Source organism: Perca flavescens, chromosome 1, assembly GCF_004354835.1.
Source record: "Perca flavescens isolate YP-PL-M2 chromosome 1, PFLA_1.0, whole genome shotgun sequence".
Taxonomy (NCBI): Eukaryota; Metazoa; Chordata; class Actinopteri; order Perciformes; family Percidae; genus Perca; species Perca flavescens.
Window position 1 is genome coordinate 15,501,812 of NC_041331.1, and position 17,998 is coordinate 15,519,809.

General features: G+C 39.8%; 1 pseudogene; it reads right to left on the minus strand.

The window, feature by feature from the left end:
- Positions 1 to 17,998, minus strand: part of LOC114563220 (E3 SUMO-protein ligase PIAS1-like) — a 63,840-nt pseudogene that overhangs the window by 2,478 nt on the left and 43,364 nt on the right.

The window sequence follows — 17,998 nt, forward strand, 5'->3', positions numbered from 1 at the left end:
TCACAGATGCAAATACATAATAAATACATAGCCATGGGCTTATTACACAGCTAGAGGGTGTATTGGTATTTTCAACCAGATGCATTATATAAACTAGAAGGCCACGTGGAGAGTGCAGACCTCCGCCAAGGCATGCTCTATCTCACAATATTAACAAAAAGTAAAAATCATTTGCGTATACGCCCCATGATTTTGGATCTGCAGCCTAATTTAATGGGTTCTTCCTTTGCCCTTGTTTCATGAAAATCGGGCCAGAAGGTTTTCCGTAATCCTGCTGACAAAAAAAGAAAAGAAAACTAAGCCGAAAACATAAGCTCTTTGGCAGAGGTAAAAACAGCATTAGAACTTTTATATATATAGAAAAAGTAAATAAGAATAAAAGTCAGTTGTTATTCTAAACATTTTGTTTTCCTGTTAACGTTCATTAATACAGTAATTAGACTGTATGACTTTATCACATTTTGTGTATCTGCTTGTTCTGACGGTTTATAAAGTCACTGTAATGATCTTTTATGGATGTATAAGTACACTGAATAATAATAATTATTTCTCAAGAATTCGGCTGGACATACATTTCATATCTTAGAAAAATTGAAATAAAGTTAGGAGAGTCTGAACAACACTTGGTCATGTGCCATGAGTGTAATGATGTAAGTATGGACCTCTTTGAAGAAAAGAAAAAAAACCTTTAACAGTTAGGTTTAAATGTGTGTTAAATGTCACGTTGGACATCATCTGTGAACATTCTTTCTTATGCTGAAACCTGCTGCTATCTTACACGTATGTGTGCGGGAGGGTGTGTGTCAATTGTCTGTATCCCATAATACATGTGCTGTATATGTGGGTGGGTGAGTGTGTGGGAGAGAGAAAAGCACTGATCTGGAGCGGCCTTGAATTTCGTTGTGTTGATACACTGTATTTTTGCAATGACAAATAAAGCTTGATATGATTTTGTGTGCTTGTCATTACCTGACAGGTCGTTGGGGGTGTGGTAGTAGGGTCTATAGTCCTGGATGAGTGGGGGGACAGGAGGGATGTAGCTGGTGTCCACGGCGGGCATGCTGGGAGTGCGGCTCAAAGGAGAGGCCTGGTGGTGCAGGTTCAACACTCTGAAGGCAGATACACAGCACGAGGTTTAGAGATGAAGAGAAAACTTTATCTATAATCAGGCTTTTTATCTCATGTCATATTCATTTGGTAAGTCGCGGGGCGGGCTGTCTGCTCCTCTCACCTCCAAACACAGGAGTCATTAAAGTCAAATGAAGCAGCAGACGTTTCTCCACAGATGCACTTAATGAATTTTAATTTGTCAGAAAAGGCAGCTGCTGGTTTTTTTTCTTCTTTTTCAACTATATCCTCAGCGTTGAGGTTTTCTTTTGGAAAGTCACCCATTTTGAAATCATCCATTTACCCCTGAACTTTCCAAAAAGGAGTTAAGTTAAAAAGCTTTCTCAGTCAGCACTCTCGGCTTCCTACTGTTACCGCGGTTGATGTGAAATAGTTAAAGAAACTCGTGTGTTCGAGTGCAGAACTCGTGCATCATTTAACATGTTTATACATATCTACCCACGTGAGCGGCTAAATTGAGCCTCATTTCCATTTAATGAAATACAAAACTGCAGGGTGTGTGTCTGACCCTTTGTTGATGATGGGTGGCGAGGTCGGGGAAACAGAGGGGCACGCTCTTTTGGGTGGAGGAGGCAGCGGCGGCGGCGGCGGCGGAGGTGGTGAATCCGGTCCTTCGTCGTCTGAGGAGCTGTCCAGCGTCAAGTCGATCACCTCCACTTTCTTGCTATTGCTGCTGTCGCTGCCACCGTGGCTGGACGCCGAAGAGCTCCGCTGATCTGAGCCTGCGGACGACCGGCATGAACCTGGAAAGCAGCGGTGACGCGTTACTTTGTCTTTGTGTGCTCGCGATAATGATTTTCTGAGCAAAGTAAAAAAAACTAAAAAAACAAAGCCCTGCTGAATGTGCTAAAATGCACACATACACATTTTTCCTGCTCTCGCATGAGATACAGTGTGTTTGTTACTATGGAGACAGGCAGTGTACTCAGTGGCATCGTGATTGATGCCTCACCAAATTAAAACTGACAATGCATAAGCAAAGAGGGGATGTAAATGCACGTTCCCCCTCTTCTCACCACGTCTCTGTCATTCAAATTTGATCCCTTCCAGGCTTCTCCCACTGCCGTCATATAGGAGCAGCCCGTTCCTGTTCCTTGTCCCACCCCGTCCCCCCATTCATCCCTCCTGATGTCTCACCATCCAGCCTGTTGTTATAGGTAGCAGAGGAGACCTCCTGCACTTCCTTCTTAGACCTCATGGGGGCCCAGTTGCCATCCTCCTTGAACTGGATCTCATCACAGTCCATGCAGCTGTTGAGAATCTCCACAAAAAGCCTGAGAATAAACAAGAAAATGTACACACACGGACGTTGGCATTTTTTTAAACAAAGGCTGAGGGTAGTGGAAAAGACCTTCCACTTCTAAAGACAAGAAATCTACCCCAAGCAAGCTAACATCAACACTGTGCTTCAGTGAGTTAAAGCAATAAACCTCTAACTTTTTATATTATATAGTATACCCATTACCTGCAGGCTTAAAGGTGGCTGAGTGAGACAGGGTAAGGAAGATACTGAACATACACATCAATGACGGAAAGTGGATTATGGCGTGAGAGTGGTTTGAAAAGCTTTTACAAACTAAGTGACGTAAAAGTACGTTTTTTTAATGTGAATCCAAGCCTAGGACTATAGCTGCTGTCCTCCCCAAAGGGGCAGGCTACAGACTTCTCAGAGCCACCTTCAAGCCTACAGGATGTTCATGAGATAGATCTTCAATCCTACAAACACACAAAGACATTTAAACAAGTTGTGTAAGTTGTTCTGTGAAGCTCTAGATTTTGAGATGCATCAGTGCAGTAATTCCCCTTCAAATAAAACACAATCTGAAAGGTGTCAGTTTAGGTCAGGGTGTTTAACAGCCGAATTTGAAAAACAAAACATCAGACTGCACAGTAGAAAGGCTGTGGAAGACCACAAGATGCAGCTGAAAGCTCCAGATAAAAAAAAGGGATTAATCGGACCTTGACTGAGGGTTTTTTTGTGATCATTTTTCTTCTTCTTCAAACTACAATTTCCAAAATCAAGAATGAACTTTTACGCTCACCAGCTTATTTCAGAATCAGAATCATGTTTATTGCCAAGCAGGTTTTCACATACAAGGTATTAGCCTTGGCATTTTGGCGCATAACAAATTTAGTGAGAGAAAAAAAAAAAATCTATATTTTGGGATATAAACTTAATTGCTTTCTTGCTGAGAGGTAAATGAGAAGATTGAAACCACTCACGTTTGCGAATATGAAGCTACAGAATGCAGCTGCTTAGCTTAGCTTAGCATAAAGACTGGACTAGCAGCTAGCATGGCTCCACATACCAGCACCTCTAAAGCCCACCAATTAACACATTGTGTGTGTGTGTGTGTATATATATATATATATATATATATATATATATATATGTATGTATATATATATATATATATATATATATATATATATATATACATACATACATACATATATATATATATACATACATATATATATATATATATATATATATGTATGTATATATATATAAAAAACACACACATACATATATATGTGTATGTGTGTGTGTGTTTTCTACGTACAAAAAGCAAAGTGTAAAAATGTACTATTTCCAAACGGGTAATCTGTAGGATGGGGAGATGCCGGGCTGGGGGACTTACCCGTCGATGATGAGGTGTTCATAGGGGGCTTCTTGTCACAGACAGGACACACCCAGGTGGGCTTCTTCTCGTTCATCTGGATGTACAGCGTGGCGTCGAAGCACTGCAGGTGGGAGCAAGTCAGCGCCCGGCACGGGATCATCAGCCGCATCTTCCCCAGCTGCACAGTGTGCACACACATTTAGTCAGAACGTGAGGAGGACACACACAGCAGGGATGGAGGGTACACGGCACGCGTAACTGTCACAAACATGCCAAACCCTCATGGAAAAGGCTCGTGACATGGGGTTGAGAAGACAATTTGACAGGTAGATCATGAACAAAAACCAGAAGTCATGGGCATGTTGAGACGCATAGAAAGAAAAGGAATGGACAGACACGTCTCGGCATGCCTGAATCTCTAAACACTGACTTAAATTCATGAGGAGCAGGGAGCGTGTTTACCGGGCAGAGCAGCGACACTCGAAGGCTGGTCGTGGCTATTTCACTGTCTGGATCTGCTGTTAGCTTCTCTTTGACTGCAGAAAAGAAGCAAAACACACACACATGAGTGAGGGAGAACCAAACAGCAGACATCCTCGGTTTCTCATTTCAGACTGCAACTCCTTTACTAGGTGTTTCATATCACGGTCACGAATAATGATGTATTCAAGAGCTCCTCATGGTGTGTGGGGCTGACCCCTCTGCACCTGAAGCTTCTTTAATCCCTTCCCATACAGTATAAATCACATGACAATGGATGCGTGTCGAGCATCTTAAAGGACAATTCCTGCGCAAAATGAACCTAGGGGTTAATAACACATGTGTACCGAGTCGACCGTTCGCATGAGTTCGCTCATGCTAATCGAATGTGACCAGTTTTAGCGCAAAGTGTTAATTAGCTTCTAACACTAGTAGTCAGGGCACGGGTAAAGTAAAAAGAAATCGCTATTTCTATACCACTAACAAGGCTCAAATTAGCACCACACTTCCATGGTAGCATAATGAGGGTCCCTACATGTAAACCGAAGCACTGAGAACTTTGTAAGTGTACAGACAGTTTATTAAAAAGATAGTTTATGAAGACAATACCGTTCGCTTATACAGGCAGGCGCCATCTTGGGAAAACAGTCATGACCAGTCAAACGACGAACACCGTGTAACCAGTAACCAGTAACATAGCTCAAACACAGCGTTCGTTGTTCGACTGGTCATGACTGTTTTCCCAAGATGGCGCCTGCCTGTATACGCGAATGGTACTGTCTTTATAAACTATCTTTACAAACTAGCGAAACAAGCTAATTAACGCTTTGCAATAAAACTGGTCACATTCGATTAGCATGAAAACATATCCCAGAGAACGGTCGACTTGGACACGTGTTATTAACCCCTAGGTTCATTTTGCGCTGGAATTGTCCTTTAAGTATGGCTCCTTAGCTTATAACAGAGTTTTAAACCTTGTTGCATACAAAATAGGCAGAAAGTACAATCTATTTCTACCTAAGATAAAAAGTTATAGAGCAAAAAAAACATTTCACCACCAGCTCCTTCAATTTTGCTCATCAAACAGACAAGACATAACTTTAAATATACACTTAAATTAAAACAAAACAAAGTCAAACTGTGAAACTTACATGCATATTGCACACACAGATAAGATATCTTCATAGTCAAAAATAGTTGGGATGCAACAATATGGCTTTTTCTGTCCCCAATTCCTCAACTCAAGGCATCTACTAATACACTGAATTTTGTAAAGAAATTGTTTTTAATGTCAGTCATGTCTGGCCAATGCCCAATCAGCTTAATAAAGTAAATATTGATCCGGCATATTGGGTCAGAGAATCTCTAAAAAATAAGATTGACCATCCTTACTGAGTGCTCTGGAGTGGTCCGGGTTTCTGATGCCTTTTCCTCGTAGTCTCTGTAACAACACTGTGGATGACTGCTGCTTCACCAAGTACACTGCCATGGAGTAACTCTGTGGACACACATGAATGCATAAAATAATGTAATAATGTGCAAACTGATCATTTAAATCCCACATGTTTTGCTTTGCCTTTTTGTCATAAGTTGTGGGCCAGGTACGAAAATGTCCTTGAACGGTGTTACTCAAGGTAACTTCAGCAGGCAAGATGTCTTTGTAATATAAAGTCTATCCTACCACTCTGAGACAAATGTATGCTCAGCCATTTGTAAGGAAGAACAGAGGGAAGGATGACATATGAGGCCAGTATGTACTTCCATGGTTCCTTTACTGTCCATCTGCAGAACGTCAAGCTCCACCCAACTCAATATAAGTCGACTTATTAAATAATAAAGACTATTTTTAGACAAATTAACATATTGATTTGGTCTAAAATGTTTCATCAAAAGGTGATTTTGTCAATAAGTGTCTTCACTCAGTGTGCATTTTGACCATACAGGGTTATATTGACGGATCTTCCCTGAAGTTGTGGTTTAATGTTCTCTTTTACTCTGCGCCACCATTTAATGCTGTTTTGGCTCAAAGAACTCAACACAGTGGTAGCCAGAAATCGAACTGCTACCCACACACAAGCATGTGATGCGCGCGCACACACACACACACACACACACACACACACACACACACACACACACACACACACACACACACACACACACACACACACACACACACACACACGCTGCTGATTTACAGTAAGTCTACATTCCTTTCAAACTAGACTGTTTTCTAGCTCTTTACAGGTTTGTAGAACTTTTTTTTGTCATGGTGGTGTTGGTGTGTCTGTCTTCTCGACGAGAACACAATAACTCAAGCACAACATGATGATATTCAATAGACAGTACCAGATCCAATCAGATTTTGCAGCAACTTGTATAAATTGGCATATTGATTTTCCTCAAAATCTTCTTTAAGTATTCATATTAATGTATTGCATTATATACTGTAACAATGAGACATATGTGCAGACAGACATGTGCATACAGATAAATTAATATATATATAAATTAATGTCTAATTAGCATAATTAGGAGATAAATTAGATTAAAGATGATTATCAGGGGTGCAAATTATTCTTTAAACATAAAGGGCTAGATTTATCAAGCCGTTTGCGCCTGTTTCCAGGCGCTATTTGGTCGCAAAGACGGACGTAACCGATGCGGGCTATTTACAGACAGGGCGCACTTGGGTAAAATCGCAGATTGTCTGCCACATGAGCGAGAAGAGACAAGTTGCGCTTTCAATATGCGTTCGTGGGAGGGTCATGGGGAAAGTGGGAGTTCCACCCAAAAAGATGGGAGGATAAGCGCAAAGTGCGCCTAATTATATATTCCGTGGTATTTACAAAGACAGTCAGTAAGAGCGTGTCTCTATTCTGCAGGGGAAATTCTCCGCCTCTTAAAAGCAGGTCTAAACCAGCCGCGATCGAGTTTCCTCGTAGACCTTTATGCCGCTGGTGAAATGGCAACAGTAATTTGAGCAAGACGAAGACATAGGCGAGGCTGAAAATATTTGTAACACAAGAATCACACTTTGTCAGTGAACACAACATCATTTAGCGTTACAGATCAAGCAGCCATGCAATATTAGAGTTACTGGAAGAAATCAAAGATGACATTGAATCACCCACTCAGCGTTCACATTCCATTCCAGCAGTTGTTAAACTCCTCGCTACATTACAAATATTGGCAGCAGGATCATTTCAAACAGTCATAGCATCAGCAGTGGGAATATCAGTGCAGTCTGCACTCAGCCATATCATAGCACAAGTACCGCTTCGCTACAGCGCAATTTACGGTATAGTGGGCGGAGAAAGACGCTGATTGCCTGATGGGTGTCAGGGTTGATAAATACTACGCAAAATGTGGAAGCATAGCGTGCGCTATTACCGAACTCGCATAAACAGACGCAGCGCAAACTGCGCTAGTGTTAGTAAATCTAGCCCAAAGTCTTTAAAATGACAAAAAAAAGCCCATCATAAACCATCGAAGCCCAAAGTGGTATCTTCGAATGTATCTATTCTGTCCCCACAACCATCCCAAAACACAAACATATTCAGTTTAGAAGGAAAAGAAACAGAAAAAAACAAGCAAAGCTTCAGACTTTTTTTCCATCAGCAAATGTTTAGTAATTGTACTTGATAAATGTATGTATTACTTGTCAAAACCATCACTGATTATGAAAAGGTCAAAAGTCCCTTGTTAGAAACCGTGACACTTTGATTCTTACCCTTCCAATCTCAGCGGTCCACGACACCACAATGGTATTGGGAACTGTGGTGGACAATCTGACCAGTGAGGTAATGTTGATGGGCCGGCTGGGCCGCTTGGGCTCTACGCCGTTTTTGGTTGGAGGAAGATAACCCTAGATGTCAGACATGAAAATTAGAAGGAACATTATGAAAATTAGCCTTTTTGTTGTGAATATTATAAAGTTAAATCCTTATGACAATGGGTTGAACACTAACATGAGGGGCAAGGCACAAAAGGTGGAACAAGAGAAGTGAAAAGCCTGTCACTCTTCAGATTCAGTTACACAGTGGCAGAACAAGAAGAACAACAGAAGCCATGTTTTGCTGGTTGCTTATGTGATTAATGCGGAGCTCCTCACCGGCAGGTTACATGGCTTCCCGTTGACTTTCACACACAGATTGGGCGGAAAATGGTCTTCCTGAGGACAGCTCGTCTCCGACAGGCAAAACCGCAACTGAACTTGAACTGAGAAATCACATTTGGTCCCCGAGATGTCCCTTTGAGCACAGAAACAAATATATCACCACAAATCTGTGTAACCATGTACATTTATGAATTATTCATAAACAGCATCCTGCACTGACAGAGCGGTGTTCATCTTACATTGAGCTGCTGATCTGCTGGACTTGTTGTGGCGTTAACGCAAAGGCGAAACACGTCTCCTGAAATCGCTGGCTGTTGTCTGATGCTGCAGAGAGAGGGAGACAAAGGAAGGAGAGACTTTTTTAATAACTTGGAAAATGACATACACAAACCAAGTTCTTAATAAGAAAGACTTTTAATAACTTGGAAAATGACATACATGCACCAAGTTTTTATAGGAGAGACTCTTTTAAGAACTTGGAAAATTACATACATGCACCAAGTTTTTAATAGCAACTAAATGTGACCCCAAGTGTGTGTGCAAATAAGACCAAGCAGTAAACCACTGTTTTAATCTACAGATAAGCATGAAACAAAGAAAAAAGTGTGTGGGCACAGCAATGTATATCCTGCAATGTGAGTAGCTCCTGCATAAACAGCATTCTTGGGTAGACCTTGTAGGCATGGAATTAACAAAAGCACCTGTATGTCAAAACCAGACCACCTCACACAGAGGTGAAGAAGAAGAAGAAGAAGAAGAAGAAGAAGAAGAAGAAGAAGAGGAAAATGTGTGTTTGCTCTATTTATAGGCCCATCGAGAAGTGCTGGAAATAAATAGTACTAACCCAGCCTCCATTAAAGAGACATCAAGTTTGCAAAGGCAAGAAAAGTGTGTGTGTACATGTTAGAAGGAGGTTAGCATGAAACAAGGAGTTATGAGGGTTCAAACCTAAGTGTGTTTTAAATATGTACTTAAAGGAATAGTTCAACATTTTCGGAAAATATGCTTATTCACTTTCTTTCTGAGAGTTGGATGAAAAGATGTTGTCCACACTTATGTCTGTGCTCAGGATGAAGCTAGAGGTGGGAGGCTATTAGCTTATCTTAGCATAAAGACTGAACTCAAGGGGAACCAGCTAGCTTGGCTCCTGTCCAAAGGTAATAAAATAAAACATACGAGCACTGCTAAAACTCATTTATTAACATGTTGCACTAAAAATGCAAACACTTCATGCCGTATCACTTTACTGACAAATTTGCAACTATTGACTTTCACTAATGATATTTTTTTAATTCCAGCTCTGAGAGACAGATAACGCAGGCTCTGTAGGAAACAACTTTGTGGTATGCAAAAGGGAAACCAACTAAAATCTTCTCTGCTGAGCAAAAGCTTTTAGCATTCACCACAAGAGTGCTCCATACACCTGCAGGTTAACATTACAGACCAGTGTAACCATTGTTAAAATAGAACTCCTTTTGTGTGTGCATGTTATATTTTGTGAAACATAATTGCCAAATCTCAGTGGGAACCTTTTGAGCTGAAAGCTGCATAAGTGAGGTGGAAGAACACTTCCAGAATTGTCTATCTTGAATCTTGATCGTTGCTTTAATTACTTAAAATAAATGTTGTGAACTGTCAGTGAGTGACAGCTTGGAACACATGCGGAGAATCGGTGTGCCTGCATTATCAACACACACCCAGCAGGAAAAAGCACATAGAGATAATTTCTTTCCATGTAGGGCAATGAGGGGGATAAAGTGGATGATTGCTGGACCAATCATGTTCCTCCTTTCATCAGCCTTTCAAACAGACGTCCATTTTCCAAGTAATGACCCCATCTTACCACCCACATGGTATATAATTTGTAAGGCATGTTTCTGTTTCGCCATCTTTGGAGCAGCAGCCTGTGTACTGCAGAACAAAATCATACGCACCAAGTGTGCTTTCGAACAACAGTCTTTCTCCTCTCCGGGCACACAGGCTATAAATAGAAAGTGCTCTCTCACTCTCTCTCACTCTGTCCTCCCTTGCTATCACTCTCCCTCTTCCCCATCATCTCTCTATCGCTCTATAACTCACTCTCTCTCTGGCAGGCGGATTTGTTTCTGGTGTTTCAATCTGTGTGGTTAGGACAGATATGAGAAGGACTGAAATGAGCTTTGATTGATGTCTTCCTCTCTCTCTCACACACACACAAACTTACTTTTACCCCAATGCACACACAAACTCCCAAAGTGGCTTCCTTAACTCCAGTGATTTAAAGGTCCCATGGCATAAAAATTTCACTTTATGAGGTTTTTTAACATTAATATGCGTTCAACCAGCCTGCCTATGGTCCCCCAGTGGCTAGAAATGGTGATAGGTGTAAACCGAGCCCTGGGTATCCTGCTCTGCCTTTGAGAAAAATGAAAGCTCAGATGGGCCGATCTGGAATCTTGCTCCTTATGAGGTCATAAGGAGCAAGGTTACCTCCCCTTTCTCTGCTTTGCCCGCCCAGAGAATTTGGCCCACCCATGAGCAAGAGACATCATGGCTTTCAAACAAGCCAAGTGGCAGTTGGTCAAGGCCACCCCCCCACTCTCCACCTTGCCCCCCCCCCTCTCCTCCTCAATAGCTACAGACAGAAATGGCACATACTAAGGAAAGCTCATTGTGGGACTGGCTCTAGTGGCTGTAATTCTGCACCAAGGCTGAATTTCAGGAAAGAGATTTCAGATACAGTATTAGGGGACCACTAAGGTCTATATAAAAGCATCTAAAGAGCACCATGTCATGGGACCTTTAAGATGTATACGCAGTGTTTTTATTTATCTGACACATTGTGAGATTAAAACCAAGGCTAGATATCAGACTGTAATCCTGAAACCTGGCATCAAATGCTAATTTTGCCAAATTTAGCCTGTATTTTACTCAAGCAAAATTCTTGTATGGATGCTTATGTTACACAACATATAAAGGAATAGTTTGACATTTGGGAATTTGCTGTTTTGCTTTCTTGCCAAGAGTTAGATGAGAAGATTGATAACAGTTAAATATGAAGCTCCAGCTAGCAGCCGGTTAGCTTAGCATTGCATAAAGACTGAAAACAGGGGAAAACCGCTAGCCTGGCTCTGTCGAAAGGTAACTAAATCTGCTTATCAGCTCCTCTGAAGCTCATTAATTAACACATCAGATCTTGTTTGTTGAGTCCAAACTAGTAGTTTGACATTTGAGAAGTTCGGCTGCTTCTGTTAAATAAATAAATAATATAATTTTGCTTACATTCCTCAATGTAAGGTATCTTAAAAACTATCATTATGGTATTGTTTACCATAATGATAGTTGTTTAAAATCATACCCAGCCTAAGTCAAAACTAACAATACTGTCATACTATTTTATCAATTATGTACAATAGAGTAAATTTCGAAGTTTAACAGCACTTAAATAAATAAATAAATCACTCCACTGACACATGAGCACACTTCACAGCATGATTCAAATGATCAGAATAGGCATGAATAGTTCAACCAATCACAATTTAATGTTTAAGAAATCGTCTGTTGAATTAATCTAATGAATATTTGGTAGTGCAAGCCAAAGGTTATTTCTATTTAAACTGTGATCAAAAAATATTTCTGCCTAATCTGAGTGATAAGATTTGCAGAGTTGAGAGATCAAGTACAGCAAAGTAAAATACAGATTCCTCTCTTTAAAAAAAAAAAAAAAAAAAAAAAGGGGTTACACGCTAGTCATCATGATATTAATGCAGGTTTGTTATGTTCTAAAACATGATAAAAGCTGAGGTCTACTCAAAGATGATGCTTATATACAGTAGGTGAACAAACAAACCAGGTATATGTGTGGACTGCATATACTTTATGATTTTGGATCACTTATCTAATAAATTGGGAAGCGTCTGTATATGTGTGCTTGTGTGTGTGTGGTCTGTCTTTGAAATATCTCACGAACCGTTCATCCAATCTACTTCACACTTGGTTACCTTGGTACCCAATGAACTTCTTCCTTCTCACTCAGACTCACCCTCACCCATGCTCACCGTGGGTCCGGTTGCTAACACTAATAATATTACCGTTGGCAAAATACCCCTGCAAATCAAATCCATACTTCAAAGTTAACCGCCAAGCCACTAAGCCAGTATGGAAATTAACGCCGCTGCTGAAGTGTTAAATTCGTTAACGGTAGGCTATATGACGAGACAGCACCGCCGTCATTAAACACTGACTGTGGCGATATCAACACGCAATATCATTGACGAAAAAGACAACACTAAGATGTAGTTAAAGAAAAGCTCTCTTTATTTGCATTGCCTTCCACCTTTTCCTCCGCCCCCCCCTCTCTCTCTATTTCTCTGCTCGCACGCACGCACGCACGCACACACAGTCCGGAGTCAAATCAGTCTCTGTGAGTCCGTCTCTGTACTCGGCCCGGTTCTGGTAGCTGATTAAGGCAGATATTTGCTGATTGCCCTCATTACGGGCCAGATTGGGTGGCGCATTGGCGCACCGCCATCAGTCCATAAGGCTAATGGCTGATTACTCAACATTTTAATTGTGATATTTTGTGAGTAAAGTCTGAATCTGCTACGTCTGTCAGGTAAATGTGGTAGTACAATGTTTTTCTCTGAAGAAGGAGTACACAGTACGTCAGTAGTAGGCTACAGGGCATACAGTGTGGTTGCTAAGTGCTTTGGGGTCCTTCTGTAAGTAATTTTGGGGTACAGTGGTTCTGGATAAAGCTTCAAGCAGCAATGCCACAGGCCGAGCAATTGGCCTGTTCCAAACAGGCACATTTTGAACGGGCACTTAGTTTGATCAATAAAACACAAGACTGACATGCAGGATGGTACATTTTTGTAAATTTGTTCACCTTTTTTTGTGTTTTAACTTTCCTTTTTAAACAAATAGACTACCTTTATATATTTTTATAGTGACTTTAGAGACTCTTATGTATATACATACATACATACATACAGTACAGGCCAAAAGTTTGGACACAACTTCTCTTTCAATGTGTTCTCTTTATTTTCGTGACTATTTACATTGTAGATTCTCACTAAAGGCATCAAAACTATGAATGAACACATATGGAATTATGTACTTAACAAAAAAGTGTGAAATAACTGAAAACATGTCTTATATTTTAGATTCTTCAAAGTAGCCACCCTTTGCTTTTTTGGATAACTCTGCAAACCTATGGGATTAGTTTTGTGACTTTAATTCCAAGCAAAACTTCTCAAGTATCAAACAAAAAACACTAACTCAAGCAAAAAAATTGTCTCCTCAAAGGTAAAACTTAAAACTTGCAAACAAAACATTTGTGTAGTTGTAAACTATTGGTCTTTTATTTGTTTGATATTATGTCCTTTTGTTTACAGTTCCCTGTGCTTCTTTGTCAATGATCAGTCTTTTGCTCTCTCCATCACGTTTGCAGTCATGCTCCCAGCTTTCTCCTTTGCGCTCCCTGAGTTTTTGCTCGCGATTCTGACACAAATATCTCGTGTGGGCGGGTCTTACAGAGGTGCGTCCCCATTGGCTAATGAGTGTTAAGGGAAAGTTAAGGGAAAGTTTGAGTGACAGCTCAGCCTCAGTGCAGGTAAACTAACGTTAGAGACTCAAGAGTCTGGAAGACACACAAGCCACTCCACAGGGGATTCCTACAAGATTAATAAAGTGTAAGTATTGATCATATATATATTATCTGTGATCTACGTTGCAAGCATGGTTACTAGACATTTGTTGTTTCGTTGTGTTAAGTTACTAGCTAGCTAGCTAGTAAAGCTTTTTTAAGTTAGCATTTAACGTTAGCTATACTGCTAACGTTATCTAAAACTTGTAGCCACCGGCTACCTTACTGAGCTAATAATTTACCATGGGAATCATGTATTCTTCGTGAGGCCTTACTCAATGGAGCTGTATTAATTATCGTCTTCTCTCTGTAGAGACCTGCAGGACCCGAGCAGAGCTACGATGCTCTCCCAGGTTACCTTAGGTTAGTAACGTAGCTATATTATGGTCTATTAGGAAAAATTATTATCCAGCTAACTAATAATTGTTGTGGTTGCTATTGGCCTGATAATACACAATGCTAGGGTATTGGTTAAGTTGTACAATGTAGAAGCTGTGAATATAATGTATTATATCTAGAGGTCGACACATACATTAGATAATGTTCCATCTGTACACACTGTTTCTTCTTTCTTTGCACTACCTTAAGATGGCAGATAACGGACGTATTTTTTTAATTTTTTAGCGCTGTAAATGTCAACAATATTTAGAATTAATGCATAGTGTTACTACTGTCCAAACTATGTACTTTAACTGACACACCAGGCCCTTGACAAATACTTTGCTTAGTGATCCTTATGGTTTGATGTGATGTGCATGTGTCCTGGTGGTTGGATATATCTTACTTTACACATGTAGTCAACGTGGAGGTAGGAATCTAGAAAGTGTATAATATTCCAGAAATAAGTGTTCCAGTAGTGTTCAGGAAAGCTAGAAAAATGTTTCTAGAGTGCAGGCTTTATTACAATTATTTATTATTGAGCTAATTTCAAACACTTTTTATCATCCAATAAGGTACTTCAAGCTTTACAATAAGAAGTCAAGGAAGTGAAGGACTACAGCCACATCCCAGCCCTTCAGAGATCTGTCCTGCAGAAAAGGCTGTCGTCCAGACTGGAGCGGTGGAGACCAGGAGACCAGATGATCCCAGGCGTCCAGGAGTTGTGTGTGATATTCCTGCACCACCCTCAGACGTGTTGTTGCAGACACAAGTCAGTGGAGAAATACAGCTTGCCTTAGGTGAAACTGAATATGTGAAATATATACATAACCCAATTACTCAGTATGTTTGTGTATTGTTGGTGATGAAAAAGTGACCCTGACCTGTGATGTACTGCAAATAATGACTGACACTGAGTTTCAGCTTCTTCTACCACCGGGGCCCCAGCAAAATATGTTCAAATATCCATTATGTATGTGAAGTTTTATATTGGATTAAAAATAAAGCATTATAATAGTCTCAACCTTATTTCCTGTTTTATATAATGAACCAAACCGACAAGGGTGAATGTAAAAAAGTTTTTAATATATTATGTGCATTTTAAAATATAATTACAGTAAGACAATGTAAACACAAATTAAATTACAGGACAGTATACTGTAGTAGGATATATTGACATACAATGGACTAAGAAACTACAAGTACACCAATGAAAACTTAAGAAAAAGGTTATTGTAAGTGTTAATTGAGTATATGAGCAAAATATGATCAATACATACGCTATTGGTCTACACCCTGGCTGTTTGAAGCCTTCGCACAGAGAGACCGAAGGCTCCTCTCCCTCTGCTACTCCCACATCCTCCTGGTTGGTCTGCCTGATGTGAGCTGTGATAGAAAATTATAACAAAGTTTCTTACAGAAATCAAATGGTAACAAAGTTCTTACTGATAACTGAGGCTTCCAAGGTTATGTGATTTACAATTAAAATAACTTGCTTTTAAGTAGCCATTAGCAAATGTGTAGGCTTTAAAAACATTATGAACATTTTCCTTATGCTGACCTGCTTGCAAATGCAACAGAAGACATGTAATTAGAGTCAGGATAGCCAGTCTTTGTCATAACTAGGAAAGTACAGATGAGAACAAAACTCTAAAGATGAACCAGTTAAGCAGTGCTAACACTGCATTTGTACTGTACAGTATGTGTCGACCTCTAGATATAATACATTATATTCACAGCTTCTACATTGTACAACTTAACCAATACCCTAGCATTGTGTATTATCAGGCCAATAGCAACCACAAAAATTCGTAGTTAGCTGGATAATAATTTTTCCTAATAGACCATAATATAGCTACGTTACTAACCTAAGGTAACCTGGGAGAGCATCGTAGCTCTGCTCGGGTCCTGCAGGTGTCTACAGCTCCATTGAATAAGGCCTCACGAAGAATACATGATTCCCATGGTAAATTATTAGCTCAGTAAGGTAGCCGGTGGCTACAAGTTTTAGATAACGTTAGCAGTATAGCTAACGTTAAATGCTAACTTAAAAAAGCTTTACCAGCTAGCTAGCTAGTAACTTAACATACAGATAATATATATATTAATAATACTTACACTTTATTAATCTTGTAGGAATCCCCTGTGCAGTGGCTTGTGTGTCCTCCAGACCAGACTCTGAGTCTCTAACGTTAGTTTACCTGCATTGAGGCTGAGCTGTTACTCAAACTTTCCCTTAACACTCATTAGCCAATCGGGACGCACCCCTGCAAGACCCGCCCACGCGAGATATTTGTGTCAGAATCGCGAGCAAAAACTCAGGGAGCGCAAAGGAGAAAGCTGGGAGCATGACTGCAAACGTGATGGAGAGAGCAAAAGACTGATCATTGAGAAAGAAGCAGAGGGAACTGTAAACAAAAGAACATAATATTAAACAAATAAAAGACCAATAGTTTACAACTACACAAATGTTTTGTTTGCAAGTTTTAAGTTTTACCTTTGAGGTGACAATTTTCTTGCTTGAGTTAGTGTTTTTTGTTTGATACTTGAGAAGTTTTGCTTGGAATCAAAGTCACAAAACTAATTCCATACAAACCCTTGGTGTTCTCTCAATGAGCTTCATGAGGTAGTCACCTGAAATGGTTTTCACTTCACCATGTGCCTTGTCAGGGTTAATTAGTGGAATTTTTCCCTTAATAAAAAAGCAAAGGGTGGCTACTTTGAAGAATCTAAAATATAAGACATGTTTTCAGTTATTTCACACTTTTTTGTTAAGTACATAATTCCATATGTGTTCATTCATAGTTTTGATGCCTTCAGTGAGAATCTACAATGTAAATAGTCATGAAAATAAAAATGAAACGCATTGAATGAGAAGGTGTGTCCAAACTTTTGGCCTGTACTGTATATATATATATATATATAAAAAATTTTGCACTTTTGCAACTTTGCACTTTTACTGATGTTTTGCAGAGGACTGCATTCAATTCTGTTGTAAATTGTAAATGACAAAGACTATTATATTCTATTCTTCTATGTTGAGGCAGAAAAGTCAATTATAAGAAATTAAGTTAATTACATCACATACAACATTTAATTTCAATAAACAAAGTCTTCATTTCACTAAAAGACAAGACAAAATGAATGACGCTGTGAGACAAATTCAATTTCTGTTATTAAGCACATTTCTGCCACTGCATGTAATCTTATTTCTGCTTAGTGGTGCTTATTAGAATATGAACATTAATAAATCATTGGGAGATTTAATTTTGAGACACGAGTGTAATTACTATAAACAAATAGGAGCTTCTATCAGTGCAAATCTCACACTGTGCGTCATGGAGTACATCACAGCTGATAAGAGCTCACTCTGGTTAAAGTTTGTAAGGGTGGAAAGTGGATATCACAGAGCTTTTAGAAAAACTTCTTGACTAGACTTGACTACAAAATAAGAACACACTTCTACGTTTGAGATGGACTCTGGAGATGGAGTCTGTCTGCTTGACTAAATCAAAATCAACTGTTTTGACATCATCCTACAACTGTCAGGAATGATGCTAATTGTGTTATCATGGAACTAAGGAGCAAACTGTAAGGCATGAAAACGTGCAGACTCTCCGTCCCTCATGGTACACAGTT